Genomic DNA, 14,078 nt, shown 5'->3' on the forward strand with positions numbered 1-14,078 from the left:
TAAGTTAACAAAATGGTATTAAAATATAAATTGTATTAAAACATTGTCTGATTATGGCACACATCTGTGAATTGTGAAGCTCAAACAACCACTACACATTTAAGTATACAAAAATACTGCTTCTAACCAAACATTTTCAGGCCTGAGTAAAGCGGCAACTGCTTGGACCCAACTACTACATGCTAATACTGAACTTTTTTTTTTTTTTTTATGTTTTTATTTATTTTTGAAGGAGAGACAGCGAGAGAGAGACACAGCATGAGTGGGGGAGGAGCAGAGAGAGAGGGAGACACAGAATCCGAAGCAGGCTCCAGGCTCTGAGCCATTAGCAGAGCCCAATGCGAGGCTCAAACTCACGAACGGTGAGATCAAGCGGTGAGATCATGACCTGAGCTGAAGTTGGACGCTTAACTGACTCAGCCACCCAGGCGCCCCAATATTGAACTCTTTATCATTTTAGAAGCAGGTGGGCTTTTACCCAAAGTAGAACAAAGAAAACTGAAAAAAAAAATTATCCAAGTTTTTGAATTTTTTTCCAGTACTTGCTTCTGTTCTTCACTTAAAGGAACACCAGAGGAAAAACAATTTCTTCAGCAATGTGTTGTTTTATTTTTAAGCTATGAACTTTCCTATTTCATAATGTATACCAAAACTCTAGAGTTCAATATATTGGGACACAAAAGAAAAGAGGCTGAGATCATCCTAGTTCCTCATGGGCAATTTTACATTCTTCAAATGTGCAGAATATGGGATCAAAGGAAAACAGATTCAAATCAAACTACATCAGACATCATAACCCCCACACAGATCAGTAATTCTTTAAAATTTGTAAGCTCTACTACTACCTTATATGGGCTAGAAAAGTAAAATAATTTGGGTCTAGCACTGAGATGAATAACATGCAAATGCTGTCTGGAGTATCAGTCACTCAAGGTCAGAAGTTCAACATTTCAGAATATCAAATGCTAATAATATACTTGGAATTTTAACAAGTGCTTAGGAGACTATAATGCCAGGGGGAAATATAGCATCATTTGCAACAGCATTTAGAAAATTTTATACATGTGATATACTAGATGAAATTATAAATGGCTTGATTTACTCTTCTAGTATTCTGTATCAATCTTACTAAGTATCTATAGCTTCGCATGTATATTAAATACTATATAGTTCCAGATCTCACTGACCTTTTCTTTAACAGTCTTCCATTGAACAAGTTCTGCCTTTGAACAATCTAAAAAGTTCTGGTAATAAATGATCATCCTTAAAAAGTAGCATCTTCATTGTAAACTATACCCAATCTGTTATTATGCAGTATCATGATGGCCTTTCTCTTCCCACCTTCAAAATACTGCCAATGAGCATACTACAACTGCTTAATCTATAGGCAACAGTCCCAATATCTACTTACAGTACGGATACACATTCTCCCTCACTCTCACACACACACACACGTCTCTCTCTCTCTCTCTCTCTCTCTCTCTCTCTCTCTCTCTCACTCACACACACACACACACACACACACACACACACACGATACGCGAACTAATTTTTTCTAAGAAAACGAAAAGACAAAATAAAGAAACTCGGACTTCTCTTTCCTGGTATCATCCCATATCTTTTTTTTTTTTCTTCTTTCTCCAAGGCACACTACTGGATTCTGTGGTTGTCATTACAGAGGCCGAACAATTTTTGTAGGCAACGTGAATGGCAAGTCCTCAAGTCTCTTTCTTTAGTATACCCAGGAATAAGGGTCACAGATACATAAGAATAAAGGCTATCAAGAGGATAAAAGAAGTCAGTCACTACTTAAGTGGAGAATGGAACAGACTTGTCTCTAATAACGCCACTTAAAAGAACTGGAAACAATTTCAAAGGATATTAACAATGCATCAAAAATTCAGTCAGTATGAACATTCAGTCAGAGAAGTATCATCTTCTTTTTTCAATTGCAAACTGTAAATGGAGATTTGAAAAGCTCTGCAAACAACCTCAGATAATTCCACAGTTTAAGAGAAGAGTGTGAAATCTGGAGGTGGCAGTGTGGTTGATGCCATCACCATTATTAATTGCTTGTTTGTATTTTGCTTTGTCTGTCATTGCTTTGTTGGGCATTTGGGAAATTTCCCCTTGCTACTTACAATTAAAAATATTTTTTTTTAATTTTTTTTTTCAACGCTTTTTATTTATTTTTGGGACAGAGAGAGACAGAGCATGAACGGGGGAGGGGCAGAGAGAGAGGGAGACACAGAATCGGAAACAGGCTCCAGGCTCCGAGCCATCAGCCCAGAGCCTGACGCGGGGCTCAAACTCACGGACCGCGAGATCGTGACCTGGCTAAGTCGGACGCTTAACCGACTGCGCCACCCAGGCGCCCCAAAAATATTTTAAAGATTATTTTATGACTGCATGACATAAATAGAAGTTAATTTTATATTTTAAATCCAACTGCATCATGATACAAATCAACTGTTAGATACAACTAATGCTTCACCTGCAGGAAGCAATTCCAATACCTTCCTCTACTATCCAATGCCTCTACTGGACATGAATTCACCACATGCTTCAGAATTCAAGTCATTGTGCAATTCTTCCTTAGGACATACCATTTTTATCATGAAGAATAGGACAGATTCATGCATCTAGCTCCAATGATGCATCACAAAGATTTCTATGATAATTAAGAGATAAGGATCTGATGATTTTAGAGATGTATCTTCTATCCCAACATCTGTCATGTTAGGCTTCAAATAAGGCTGAACTAACAGAGTAGCACTTTTCAATTCTTTACACTGGTTTGTAAACATTGTTTACTGTTTTTAGATTAATTATACATGTTCAAATACATAAAACTAATCACCCAAATCCTACCACAAAGAATAATTACGTAACATTTCTGTATAATCTTTCAGACTCTATACATTCAGATACATGAATCTATTTAAATGGGAAATGATTAAAAACAGCTATATATATCAATCACACACACTCAAAAATCGGTGACGACTCTTTTGACATGAAGTCATCAAAAATTATCCCTAATACATACTTACTACCACACTTTTAATTAGAGCACTAATTAAATTAGAGCACTAATTAAAAAAAAAAAAGTCTTCTGCTTCCAACCAGGATGGTTTAAACTGAAGCCAATTTATGCTCTCATCTGAAAACAAAACAAAAACCTGGACAAAATAGAAGAATGGTTTTTGAAACACCAACATGAAGCGATGAAGGCCAGGGATCCCTGAGGGATGAAACACGGATAGAGGAGTCCTGTAATTGCCCCAGCTTACTCCCTTGGCAAAGTTTCCAGGGCACAGCAGTGAGAAGAGGAACTAAGGCAGAGCCTGGCAGACTCCCTGACTTGAGGAATGAAGCTGAGAGCCCAAGAGGAACAAGGCAAACAACGTATACAGAAGAGTACCAGACAGGAGAGAGCTGTGCACAGACAAAATCCAAGAGTACCACACACATGCATATGAGGAAACTACTCGAGGTAGGAGAGAACACAACCAAAAGGATTAGTCAGTAAAGAAAATGTGTATGGTGCTCAAACAGTCCTGAGAACAGTGCCTGTCCCACAGACTGAAGAACTCATAATTCACAGGGAAGAACATAATTCACAGACCGAAGAACTCATAATTCACAGGGAATTGACTAGAACACTCAGGGATGTGGTCCTCAGGTATTCCTGTGGCAATCCTAGAAAGGTATTCCCTTAGTAGTAGGGGATAATTACCTTTAGATTGAGCACTGTTCAAAACCTGCATTACGAAGCATAAAATAAGACACGGACATATACTGTCTCCAAGTAATCAATACTTCATCCCAGACCAAAACTTGATTTATAGGACCACAAAAATATCCAGCACATAACAAAGTAAAAAATCAAAGTCTGACGATCCAATCAAAGATTACCACATATTCAGATCAGCAGAAAAACAAGAGACACGATGAGAAGAAAAAACAACCAATCAAGAATGATCCAGAATTCAATTAAATGTGAGAATTAGTACAGAGGGGCATCAAAACAGTTATAACTATATTCCACATGTTCAAAAGGCTAGGGAATATAGAAACCATATTTGAGAGATAAAAAATAAAACATGAGACTAAAAATATACTGGATATGAATATAGAAACCATATGTGAGAGATAAAAACTAAAATATGAGGCTAAAAATATACTGGATATGACTAACTTGCAAGAAAAATTCACTGATCATAAAAGCATAGCAGTAAAGATTATCCAAATGAAACACAAATAAACCCAAAATAAAACTGAAAGAGCACTGGTGAACTGTGGGACAACTTCAAGTGGCCTAATCTACAAGTAAACAGAGTCCCCAAGGGTACGGGTAGAAGTCAGAAAAAGCAGTTGCATTTATTTAATCCAAATTTTATTTGTTTCAGTTACACTTCTTCAAAAAGTAACTCCATTTTCAACAAGAACAAGACCAATCTATGTTGTGGTTTTACCATATGCAAAAATCAAATATGCACAACAGATGTTCCTTGACCTCAGTAGAATTAAATTAGAAATTTGTAACAGATTTCTGGAAAACTCTCTAACATTTTGAAACTAAATAATTCATAGATCAAAGACATAAAAAGGAAACTTAAAAAACACAGTATACTAAAATTTATGGGATGTTGCCATAACGATACTTAAGGGAAAATTTTAGAGCTTTAAAAAGCTGTATTAGAAAAAAAGAAAAATCACAAATCAATGACATCAGCCTTTGCCTAAACTAGAAACAGATGAGCAAATGAAATTCAACTTAAAAAAAAAAAAAGGAAATAATAGAGATCAGAGTGGAAATCAATGAAATAGAAAACAAAAATAAACTCAATGAAACCAAATTTGGTGTTTTTTAAAAATAAGATCAGTGGGGAGCCTGGGTGGCGCAGTCGGTTAAGCGTCCGACTTCAGCCAGGTCACCATCTCGCGGTCCATGAGTTCGAGCCCCGCGTCAGGCTCTGGGCTGATGGCTCGGAGCCTGGAGCCTGTTTCCGATTCTGTGTCTCCCTCTCTCTCTGCCCCTCCCCCGTTCATGCTCTGTCTCTCTCTGTCCCCCAAAAAATAAATAAACGTTGAAAAAAAAAAAAATAAGATCATTAGGGGTGCCTGGGTGGCTCAGTCAGTTAAGCGTCTGACTCTTGATTTTGTCTTAGGTCATGATCTCACAGTCATGGGACTGAGCCCCACTTTGGGCTCTCTGCTGACAGCGCAGAACCTGCTTAAACATTCTCTCCACCTGCCCCCGACTTGCTCTCTTTCAAAAGAAATAAACATTAAGAAAAAATAAGATCATTAACACTTATACACCTCTAGTCATATTGGTCATGGGGGAAAAAAAAGATTACCACTATCAGAAATGAGAGAGGTGACATCACTACAGATTCTAGAGATATTAAAATAATGATGGAGTACAATGAAAAACTGTAATAAAAAATTTACAACTGTATGTCTATTTTATCAAATAGACAACTTCCTAGAAAGACACAAACTGCCAATACAAGCACCTTGCATAAGCCTACTATGTATTCAAGAAACTTAAATTTTAACTAAAATCCTTTTTGGCTCAGATAGTATCACTGGTGAATTCTACCAAATATTTAAGAAATAATAATTCAACACAAAACTTCTAGAAAACCAAAGAGGGACACTTCTCATCTCATTTTATAAGGCCAGCATTACCCTCATCCCAAAACTAAAGACATTATAAGAAAACAATCTAGTGACCAGCACCTCTTATTAATATAGATGTAAAACTTCTAAACAAAATTTTAGCACATTAAATCTAGCAATATGTTATCAGGAAAATACATCGTAAGTAAATGAGGTTTATTCAGAAATGCAAGGTTGATCTAACATTGAAAAAAATCATCAAATGTATTTTACCATATTAATAAACCAAAAAAGAAAAATAATAGTCTCAAATGCAGAAAAAGCATTAAACATCCTACAAAGCATCCTGATTAAAAACTGTCAGAAAATTCGCAAGAAAGGGAAAACTTCCACAACTTGATAAAGGAGATCTGCAAAATACCTATAATATCATTCTTAATAGTGAAAGACTGAATGTTTTTCTTCTGTTCAACACTGTAATGTACAATCTAATCAGTAAAATCAGGCAAGCAAAAGAAATAAAAGGTATCTAAATTAGAAAGGAAAAGGGAAAACTGTCCTTTGACATCATCATCTATGTAGAAAAATCTGATGGAATGTACCAAAAATGAACCAGAGTAAGTTGAACGTGACTGGAATACACAAGATCAATATACAAAAATCAACTGCATTTCTATATATGTAAAGAACCAGAAAATTAACATGTTTTCTCAATAGGATCAAAAATATGAAATACTCAAGAAAAAATCTACCAAAGATGTGAAACAGCTGTACACTGATAACAAAACACTGAAGTTAAAAATACCTAAATAAATGAAGAGATTTATCTTGTTTGTAGGTCAAAAGATTCACTAGTGCTATGATGAGAACTCTCTCCAAATGGGTCCACAGATTCAATGCAATCTCAATCAAAATCTCAGCAGGCACTTTCATCAAAACTGACAAGGTTATTCTGAAATTCATATGGAAATAGAAGGTCCTACAATGGTGAAAGCAACTTTGAAAACAAAGAACAAAGTTGGAAAATTAACACTGACCTCAAGAATTACTACAAACCTGAAGTAATCAAAATGATGCTGAATTAATACAAGGGCAGGCAAACAAACACATCACAGGATAGGAGCAAATACAGACAAAAACACAGATATATGTGGGCAACTTATTTTTGAAAAAGATGCAAAGAAAGGTAGTATAGAAGCAAGAACCTTTTCAACAAACTGCAAAAAATCAACTTGGATCCATATGTTGCACCATGTACAAAAATTAACTCAAAATACATCACAGACTTAAATCTAAAACCTAAATAATAAAACCTCTAGAAGAAGATACAAAAACAAGATATGAAGCATAAAATACAAAACTGATAAACTGGACTTCATCAAAATTAAGTACTTCATTCAAAAAACACTGTTAAGAGAGAAATTCTTTATACAGTATATACGTACTACAGGATGTGTACCCAAAATGCATTAAGAACTCTAGGACTCTGACAATAAAAGAGCAAAGAACCAAATCAATAAAATGAGCAAATGATCTGAATACACACTTTACCAAAGAAGACATACAAGGCCAATAAAAAGATGGTCAATATCATTTTTCATTAGAGAGATACAAATTAAACTTATAATGCACATCCGTGAGAATGGCTACAACTAAAAAATCATACCATACCATATACCATAGGTTGGCAAAGGGGAATGAGAACTCTCAACACGCTGCTGGCAAGAACATAAAACAATACAACTTCAAAAAAAGTGTGACATTTCCTTAGAAAGTTAAACATTCACCTACTTCATTATTTAGCCGTTCCACTTGAGTACTGACCCAAGATAAAAGGAAATACATGCCCATAAAGGTATTTGTACATACATGAATGTTCCTAAGAGCATTGCCTGTAATAGTCAAAAACTGAAAACAACTCAAATGCCCATCAAGAGATGAATGGTCAGTCAAACCAATGTGGCTTTTCTAGAGACAGAAAGCAAATCAGGGGTTGAAGGAAGGTGGATCACAGCATTAGGAGGGAATTACAAAAAGGTACAAGGAAACTTGTAGGAATGATGATCTGTTCACTATCTTAATTTAGTGATGGTTTCAAAATTTATCAAATTGTACACTTCAAACGCGCATTTACTGTAGGTAAACTGTACCTCGATAAAGCTATCCAGGAAAAAGAAATGAAAGTGATGGTTGGATTTGTAGCAGAAACTTTTGCTCTCTGGAAAAGCTTCCACCATCACATAAAAAGCTTCATGTAGCCTCCTGGAGAATAAGAGATCACAAAGGGAATCGAGGTGGACATTTCCAGTCCAGACAGGGACAGAAAGCATTTGGACCATTAGGCACCAGAGAGCGGCCAGTAAGTGCTGTGGTAGCCTATCAGTGACCACAGGGGAAACCAGGAGAACTTCTTGACTAAATACAGAGCAAGTCACAGAACACAAGTAAATAGATGGTTGTTTTAAAGCACTAAGGTCTGAGATAATGATTCAATAAATATTACATCAGAATAATAATCCGAACAAAAATAGTGTGGTTTAAGGAAAGGCTAAGAATATCAAGTTATGGAGGTGAGAGCAAATTTCAAAGATATCCAGCAGAGCTGCACCACAATCACTTCCAAACCAGAGTCTGGTCACACCAGCATGAAAGGAAAAAATGAGGGAAGTAGGTACTACGTGCAGGCCTGTGCTCCTCGGCAATATGCTCTATCTCAGAATACTGTGCTTTCAGCTGTTATTTGGGTACTCAATATATTAACATGGTGGAAGGGAAAAAGAAATCAAAATAAAACAAGGAATTCTAAGTTCAATTATTTTTCTCTTATTCACAAATAAGTAGATTCCAACTCATGTTACACTAACATCAATACATACTACATCCTAACATACACGCCATACACCCATTGAGCTGGGTATGAAGGGGAATAATACTGCAAGTAGCAGTGGAAACCAGTTTGGAACGGCAGGCTGGGGCCAGATCACAGTAGATCCTGAGTACTAGGCTAAACAGTTTGGAACACATTTTGAATGCAACGGGAAGCCACTGAAAGGTTTGAAAATAATATAAAAGCCTTGATTTGGAAGTAGCTATACATAATTAGGATGCACTTTAAGTGGAGAAAAAAGAATAGCTAGAAGTTTTAAGCTCTAGGCAATCTAGACAAGATATAAAAAGACCTGTACTAAGGTCATGGCAATGAGAATAAAGGGAAAATCATGGCAGCAAACTAAAGACAGGACTCAGCACCATCTTGGTGACTGGATGGGAATGCAGACTCACAGGACTCCAGTGTTTTTTCTTATTTTAAGTTGCAATAGAAATATTTACACATATGCTTAAACACACTGGTGCTCCTATCTGTCAGAGTCCCAAAGTTGAGACAGTACTTAAAATTGATTTCAATGCTCCCTACACCTGGCCATCTATTAATAGCCTAAAACTGAGGAAAATCTGAGGGATAATTATGGCCAGGTACCATGTCAACAAAAATGGTATTCTACTTTTGAGAGAGAAAATACTCTCCCAAAAATCCCTATAGAGCAATTCTTAAAATGGTAAAGGATTTTCTTTCCCACAGCCCATTGAAAAAGCCAGTGAGATTTCTTTTCAAGGTACCAGTTGATAAGGAGGTGACTATGATAGAGATGATGATACAGAAATAGAATGTTGTATTAACTGATGAGTGAGAGCACACGATGACAAAACTTGAGTAGGGAAGGTCAGGCAGTAAGAAAAATACACAGGGTGGCTGCTTTGGCCCTGGCTTAATTTGCAGAAAGAGAATTATGTTGTATTGCTCTAGACCATACAATTGCATATCCTTCCCTACACATTCTATCAATGACATTTTATAAAAGTAAGTTTCAAAGTATCTCCTAGATTCAGCTTCATTCCACAATAGCTAGTAGGATTAAACAATCATGCTAACAGTGAAAGGCAGTAAAGCAAAATTATTAAGACTCTAGAACTCTAGAACCAGGCCTCATGGCTTAGAATTCCATTACCAGAAATATGATCTTAGATATAGGATGTACCTCTGTAATCTTGGGCAGGTTACTTCATCTCTCCTAGTTTGTTCAGATTTATGATGGGAAAAAATATTATCTACCTTTAGTGCACTGTGATGAAGAATTGATTTTAAGAGACATAAAACACAACAGTGCATAGCCCACACTAGATATCCCCAAAACTTGCTACCATAATAACTCTGAACTTCAATAGTTAATTTATAATCAATGCATTTCATGTAAGAAGCCAATAAAATGTATAATGCATTCAAGGAAAAGGACCATCAAAATTACTAAAGCTTCAGAATCCAAAGTCTGGTTACCTAGAAAGTTCACTTACTCAATACCCATTGTATGACAGTATACAATTCCTTAACATTATTTTTAAGTTTATTTTGAGAGAGAGAGAGAGAGAGAGAGAGAGAGAGAGAGAGAGAGAGAGAACACGTGTGTATAAGTAGGGGAGGGGCAGAGAGAGAGAGAGACAGAGACAGAGACAGAGAGAAAGAGAAAATCCCAAGCAGGCTCCATGATGTCAGCAAGGAGCCCAAAGCGGAACTTGATTCCACGAACTGTGATATCATGACCTGAGCTAAAATCAAGAGTTGGGTACTCAACCAACTGAACCACTCAGGCACCTCTTAATATTACTTTTAAATGCACCTTGATAGATTATCTTTTAGTACATATGGTTATTTGCAAAAAGTGAATGCCTTACTGAACAGATCACAAAAGTATCAGTGGCCTTTCTCAACTAGTACCATATGACTAATGGTTCTCTCCATGTATTTCAGTCTACACTACAATGTCAGAAATGAAAATTAAAAATAACCTCTTTTGCAGGCAGAGGCAATCAAAAAATTGGACAACAGGTAGATATGGTTTAAGTTAGCTTCCGGGGGTGCCTGAGTGGCTCAGGTAGTTAAACGTCCAACTCTTGGTTTCAGCTCATGTCATTATCTCCGAGTTCATGAGTTTGAGCCCCACATCAGGCTCCGTGTTGATGGCAAGGAGCCTGCTTGGGATCCTCTCCAAGCTCCCACCCCTCCCTACTCGCGCTCTCTCTCAAAATAAATAAATAAGAACTTTAAAAAGGTAGCTTTCGGATTCTGTTAAAATGGAAAGACTGGGCCCACATTCCTAATCTCTCCTCCTCTTCTCAGAAGACAATTGCCAAAACGTGTGCTGGATGAGTGTGGAGAATGTCTGAGTCATCAAGATCTCTTGAATTCTCATGGGATAGAATATGTGGTAAGGGACCAAGCAAAGGGAAAGTTTTGCTTTGCCACTCCTTGAGGCACTGGGCCAACATCCAGGATTTCAAAGTTCTCTAAGTAACTTAAAAAGCAGAACCCCCTCCGAAAAAGGCTGAATGAACATGACTGCTCCTGGAAATAGACATTGACAGGGCTGTCCATGCAACTCTGACTTCAGTAGGCTTACAGTAGTGGCTGCAGTGGTGAATCGAATGGCTCCCACACTTCCTGGTCTGGAGAAGCTTTTAGCTTAGGGCCCTTCCACTCAGAGAAACCTCCTGAGAGTAGAGGAGACTCATCCCAAGCCTCAACAGAGCACAAGAGCTTATAAGCTTGTCTGCCTCTGCCAACTGCCATTTTAGCGACCATCTACCTGCTGGTCCACATTCTTAGAGACCCACATGAAAGCCTCACCTCTGTGGGTGACTAATGAAACACAACAAAAGTACCATTTCTACTGGAGGCTCAGTAACAAATGAAACAGCTAAAATATATGGATCCTACTGATGCGCCACACAGATGAGAGACAAGAATGCAAGCAAATTATAATAAGAAAAAATTAAGGGCTTTCAGGAGATACCATTAGAACATAAAGAACAAATAATAAAGAATAACCTTTATGGAAGCTAACTCTTTTATTCCAGAAGATCAAATGGAAATAATCCCATGACACAAAACATAAAGAGATAAAAATCATTATTGAAAGATAAGAGACTTGAAGAACAAACTCAAATTTATTCTTTAGAAAGTAATAGAAGAAAACTTCCCTAGCTGTAGAAATACTAGAGCTAAGATTCGGGTTTAATATGGGGGTGGGCAGGGGGGAGAGAGGGAGATGGTTTAATGAAAAAGGATCTATATCTACAGGTAACAAGCAGAAACAACTGAATTTCAATCATAAAGAGAAAAATCATACAGAGAAAAAGATCAGTTGCCTACAAAGGAGAGAGAATAGATTAGCACTAGACTTCTCACCAGTGACACTAGAAACCAGAAGGCCCTGGAACAGTATTACATGGCTAGAAAAAAAAAGAATCCCAAATCTAAGAATCCTACACCTAGATAGGAGATCCTTTACTATGGCTCAGAATAGAATGTTCAGATATTATTTACTTCATTTAATATGTGAATGCCTACCATGTCCTGAAAATGCTTTCGGCACTGGAGCTAGAGTGAAGAGAACAAGCAAACAGACATGGAATATTCTAGGTTTGAAAACTGGACAAACACAGGCAACCTGCAGAAACAGAACTGCAAAGGGCCAATTCATACATGAAAAGATGCTGAACCTCACTATCAAGGAAACAAGTGAAACCAACAAGACCATTTTTCATCAATCTAATTTAGACATAAATGCAGGAAAACAAAAATCTTATGAACACTTATGAGGAACTCTGGAACTGATACAATTTTGGTGAAAAATAATTTGGCAACATTTATTAAAAAGAATAAAGCTATATTCTTTGACCCGGCAATACTATATAGGGGAAACTGCCCTAAAGAAATAAATGTACCAATACAAAAAGGATATACGTATAAAATTACTGTAGCCCTGTCTGTACTTGCCAAAAATCCATCAAAAAGAGTTTAACAAAGTAAAGAAGAAACTTCCACACTATGAAGTATTACACAAATACTAAACTTAGTAAGCCAGAAGTATATATATTCCTCTGGAAGGACAATTGTAATATACTAAGTGGAAAAAAAAAAAAAAACTACAAAGTAATGTGTAAATTAAGGTCAAAATTTTGGAGAAAAATATGAAAAGTCTTAAACTTATTGATCAACTTAAAAATCCACTCATCTGAAGTTATAATCAAGTTACAGAGGCATGCTGAAGTGAGACAGAGTTCATGATATAATGATATATCAAAAAAGCAGATTACAAAACTGTATGATAGCTTTGTATAATGTTTTAGATAATCCTCTATTAAACTCACAGATTTATCAAATATGCCCCCCATCAACAAATGACATTAGCAGTCACTTATAGTAATATCACTTTGTATTTAAAAATAAATAAACTTCAATTAACTTTCAAATTCTAAATGCTATTAAATGTAAGAGTATTTGCAAATATCCATAAAAAAGATATAAAGATGTAAGTAAAATGTAGTAATTATCTCTGAATGGTAGAACTATTATTTTGTGTTTCTTAGGCTTTCTTCATCAAACATGTATCACCCTTATAACTTAAAAGTTAAAACTTAAAAAAAATCTAATTCTTAAAACCACAAAACTCCTAAAAGATAACATAAGAGAAAATCTAGATGAACTTGGGTTTGGCAATAATGTTTAGATACAACACCAAAGGCATGAAAAAAGAGAAGAGATAAGATGGATTTCATTAACGTTAAAAATGTATGCTCTACCAAAAGACCTGTCAGAAGAATTAAAACACAAGCTGCAAACTGGGACAAAGTATTTGCAAAAGACATTTGTCAGAAAGGACTGTTATTCAAAGTAGACAAACGACTCAAAACGTTCACGGGGTGCCTGGGTGGCTCAGTCAGTTAAGCATCCAGTGACTCCTGATCTCAGCTCAGGTCTTTAACTAAGAGTCATGAGTTCAAGCTCCACATTGGGTTCCACACTGGGCATGAAGCCCACTTAAAAAAACAAAAATGGGCCAAACACCTTAACAGACACGTCATCAAAAACATACAGATGACAAATAAGCATTCGAAAAGATGCCCCGCATCGTATGTCATCAGGAAAATGCAAATTAAAACAATGAGGTACCACCATACACCTATTAGAATAGCCAAAATCCAAAACATTACCACCACCCAATGAAGATACGGACCAACAGGAACTCTCATTCACTGTAGACAGGAATACAAAAGAGAACACTCACCATGTAAGGCAGTTTGTCAGTTTCTTTCAAAACTACACATACTTCTACCATGCAGTCCAGCAATCACACTTTTTGGTATTTACCCAAAGGAGCTGAAAACATAAATCCATATAGAAACCTGCAAACAGATGTTTATAGCAGTTTTATTCATAACTGCCAAAACCTGGATGCAACCAAGATGTTCTTCAGTAAGTGAATGGATAAAAAACTGTGCTATATCCAAACAAGAACATATTACTCAGTGCTACAGAGATAAGTTATGAAGCCAGGAAAAGACATGAAGAAACCTTAAATGCATATTACTAAGTGAAAGAAACGAATCTG

General features: G+C 36.4%; 1 protein-coding gene across 3 annotated transcripts in view; it reads right to left on the reverse strand.

The window, feature by feature from the left end:
• RIC1 (RIC1 homolog, RAB6A GEF complex partner 1) overlaps positions 1-14,078 on the reverse strand; it is a 135,584-nt gene that overhangs the window by 75,576 nt on the left and 45,930 nt on the right. The window lies entirely within an intron of this gene.

This window comes from Prionailurus bengalensis, chromosome D4, assembly GCF_016509475.1.
Source record: "Prionailurus bengalensis isolate Pbe53 chromosome D4, Fcat_Pben_1.1_paternal_pri, whole genome shotgun sequence".
In the NCBI taxonomy this organism is placed as follows: Eukaryota; Metazoa; Chordata; class Mammalia; order Carnivora; family Felidae; genus Prionailurus; species Prionailurus bengalensis.